Raw genomic sequence first — 4,455 nt, 5'->3', positions numbered from 1 at the left:
CCACACACACACACTCACCACACACACACACACAGACACACACAGACACTCACCACACACACTCACCACACACACACACTCACAACACACACTCACCACACACACTCACCACACACACTCACCACACACAGACACTCACCACACACACTCACCACACACACTCACCACACACACACACACAGACACACACAGACACACACAGACACTCACCACACACACTCACCACACACACAAACTCACACACACACACACACTCACCACACACACACTCACCACACACAGACACTCACCACACACACACACTCACCACACACAGACACACACAGACACTCACCACACACACACACTCACCACACACACTCACCACACACAGACACACACAGACACTCACCACACACACTCACAGACACACACTCACCACACACACACAGACACACACAGACACTCACCACACACACTCACAGACACACACTCACCACACACACACAGACACACACAGACACTCACCACACACACTCACCACACACACACACTCACCACACACACACACACAGACACTCACCACACACACTCACCACACACACACACTCACCACACACACTCACCACACACACACACACTCACCACAGACACACACACTCACCACACACTCACCACACACACACACTCACCACACACACACGCAGACACACACAGACACTCACCACACACACTCACCACACACACACACAGACACACACAGACACTCACCACACACACTCACCACACACACTCACCACACACACTCACCACACACACACACAGACACACACAGACACTCACCACACACTCACCACACACACACACACAGACACACACAGACACTCACCACACACACTCACCACACACACTCACCACACACACTCACCACACACACACACAGACACTCACCACACACTCACCACACACACACACAGACACACACAGACACTCACCACACACTCACCACACACACACACAGACACACACAGACACACACTCACCACACACACACACAGACACACACAGACACTCACCACACACACTCACCACACACACTCACCACACACACTCACCACACACACACACAGACACACACAGACACACACTCACGCTCACCACACACACACACAGACACACACAGACACTCACCACACACACTCACAACACACACACACAGACACACACACACACTCACCACACACTCACTCACCACACACACTCACCACACACACACACTCACCACACACACACACTCACCACACACACACACTCACCACACACACTCACCACACACACACACAGACACACACACACTCACCACACACACACACAGACACACACACACACTCACCACACACACACACTCACCACACACACACACACACAATCACCACACACACTCACCACACACACTCACCACACACACACACACTCACCACACACACTCACCACACACACACACACTCACCACACACACTCACCACACACACACACTCACCACACACACACAATCACCACACACACTCACCACACACACACACACTCACCACACACACTCACCACACACTCACCACACGCTCACCACACACACACACAGACACACACAGACACACACAGACACACACACACACTCACCACACACACACACTCACCACACACACACACAGACACACACACTCACCACACACACACACACAGACACACACAGACACACACAGACACACACAGACACACACACACACTCACCACACACACACACTCACCACACACACTCACCACACACACTCACCACACACACTGACCACACACACACACAGACACACACAGACACTCACCACACACACACACTCACCACACACACTCACCACACACACACACAGACACACACAGACACTCACCACACACACTCACCACACACACACACTCACCACACACACACACAGACACACACACACACTCACCACACACACACACTCACCACACACAGACACACACACACACTCACCACACACACACACTCACCACACACTCACCACACACACTCACCACACACACTCACCACACACTCACCACACACACTCACCACACACTCACCACACACACACAGACACTCACCACACACAGACACTCACCACACACACACTCACCACACACTCACCACACACACTCACCACACACACTCACCACACACACTCACCACACACTCACCACACACACACAGACACTCACCACACACAGACACTCACCACACACACACTCACCACACACTCACCACACACACACACAGACACACACACACACTCACCACACACACACCACACACACTCACCACACAGACACACACACACACTCACCACACACACTCACCACACACACACACAAACTCACCACACACACTCACCACACACACACACTCACCACACACACACACTCACAGACACACACACACACTCACCACACACTCACCACACACACTCACCACACACTCACGCTCACCACACTCGCTCACCAGAGTCCAGGGGGTGAGTGGCGAGGCAGCGTGCACGTATTTGAAGGCGCGGTAGGCCGCGCTGGAGACTGCGATGGTGAGCAGCATGGCGACCGCCACTCCTGTGATAACCCACACGGAGGTGATCGCTGGCAGCGGTGAGGGAGAGAGGGAGGGAGTTAGTCACTCAGTCAGTTAGTTAGTCACTCAGTCACTCAGTCACTCAGTCGCTCAGTCACTCAGTCGCTCAGTCGCTCAGTCGCTCAGTCACTCAGTCGCTCAGTCGCTCACCCACCCACTCACTCACTCGCCCACCCACCCACCCACACACTCACCCACTCACCCACTCACCCACTCACCCACTCACCCACCCACCCACTCACCCACCCACCCACTCACCCACCCACCCACCCACCCACTCACCCACCCACCCACCCACTCACTCACCCACCCACCCACCCACCCACTCACCCACTCACCCAGCCACCCACTCACTCACCCACTCACCCACTCACCCACTCACCCACCCACTCACCCACCCACCCACTCACCCACCCACCCACCCACTCACCCACCCACCCACCCACTCACTCACCCACCCACCCACCCACCCACTCACCCACTCACCCAGCCACCCACTCACTCACCCACTCACCCACTCACCCACTCACCCACCCACCCACTCACCCACCCACCCACCCACTCACCCACCCACCCACCCACTCACCCACCCACCCACCCACTCACTCACCCACCCACCCACCCACCCACTCACCCACCCACCCACTCACCCAGCCACCCACCCACTCACCCACCCACCCACCCACACACTCACCCACCCACTCACTCACCCACCCACTCACCCACCCACCCACCCACTCACTCACTCACCCACCCACCCACTCACCCACCCACTCACCCACTCACCCACCCACCCACCCACTCACCCACCCACCCACCCACTCACCCAGCGTGCTGTGTGGTGGAGGGATGACCACACACTCCTGTGGTGTCCACTGCCCTTCCTTCTCCTGGGGCTTGTCCGTCACAATCCGCGCTCGGCCGCAGTAGCTGCCAGCGTCGCCGTGGGGAGACACGGGGTGGCGGTACGGGCAGTCGCCAAACGTCACCTGGGGCAGGAACGTCATCATCATCAGTAGTAGTAGTAGTATCATCACCCACTCACTCACCCACCCACCCACCCACTCACCCACCCACTCACCCACTCACCCACTCACTCACTCACTCACCCACCCACTCACTCACTCACTCACCACTCACTCACCCACTCACTCACTCACTCACCCACTCACTCACTCACCCACCCACTCACCCACCCACTCACCCACCCACCCACTCACTCACTCACCCACCCACTCACCCACCCACTCACCCACCCACCCACCCACTCACCCACCCACCCACTCACCCACCCACCCACCCACTCACCCACCCACTCACCCACCCACCCACCCACCCACTCACCCACCCACCCACCTACCCACTCACCCACCCACCCACTCACTTACCCACTCACTCACTCACCCACCCACTCACCCACCCACCCACTCACCCACCCACTCACCCACCCACCCACTCACCCACCCACCCACCCACCCACCCACCCACTCACCCACCCACCCACCCACTCACCCACCCACCCACCCACTCATCCACCCACCCACCCACTCACCCACCCACTCACCCACCCACCCACCCACTCACCCACCCACCCACCCACCTACCCACTCACCCACCCACCCACTCACTCACCCACTCACTCACTCACTCACCCACTCACCCACCCACTCACCCACCCACCCACTCACCCACCCACCCACTCACTCACCCACCCACTCACCCACCCACCCACCCACCCACTCACCCACCCACCCACTCACCCACTCACCCACCCACCCACTCACTCACTCACCCACCCACCCACT

At 57.9% G+C, this 4,455-nt stretch overlaps 1 long non-coding RNA gene across 1 annotated transcript in view; it reads right to left on the bottom strand.

The window, feature by feature from the left end:
* LOC144955365 (uncharacterized) overlaps nucleotides 1-4,455 on the bottom strand; it is a 12,135-nt gene that overhangs the window by 7,070 nt on the left and 610 nt on the right. Inside the window, exons 2-3 of the long non-coding RNA XR_013641627.1 lie at nucleotides 3,477-3,639; nucleotides 2,531-2,658 (exon numbers count right to left, since the gene is read on the bottom strand). This is a non-coding gene — a long non-coding RNA (uncharacterized LOC144955365). The remainder of the gene's footprint in view (nucleotides 1-2,530; nucleotides 2,659-3,476; nucleotides 3,640-4,455) is intronic.

This window comes from Lampetra fluviatilis, unplaced genomic scaffold (genome assembly GCF_964198595.1).
Source record: "Lampetra fluviatilis unplaced genomic scaffold, kcLamFluv1.1 SCAFFOLD_145, whole genome shotgun sequence".
In the NCBI taxonomy this organism is placed as follows: domain Eukaryota; kingdom Metazoa; phylum Chordata; class Hyperoartia; order Petromyzontiformes; family Petromyzontidae; genus Lampetra; species Lampetra fluviatilis.
Note: the sequence above shows the minus strand (reverse complement) of the source record. Positions and strands in the feature narration are given on the sequence as shown.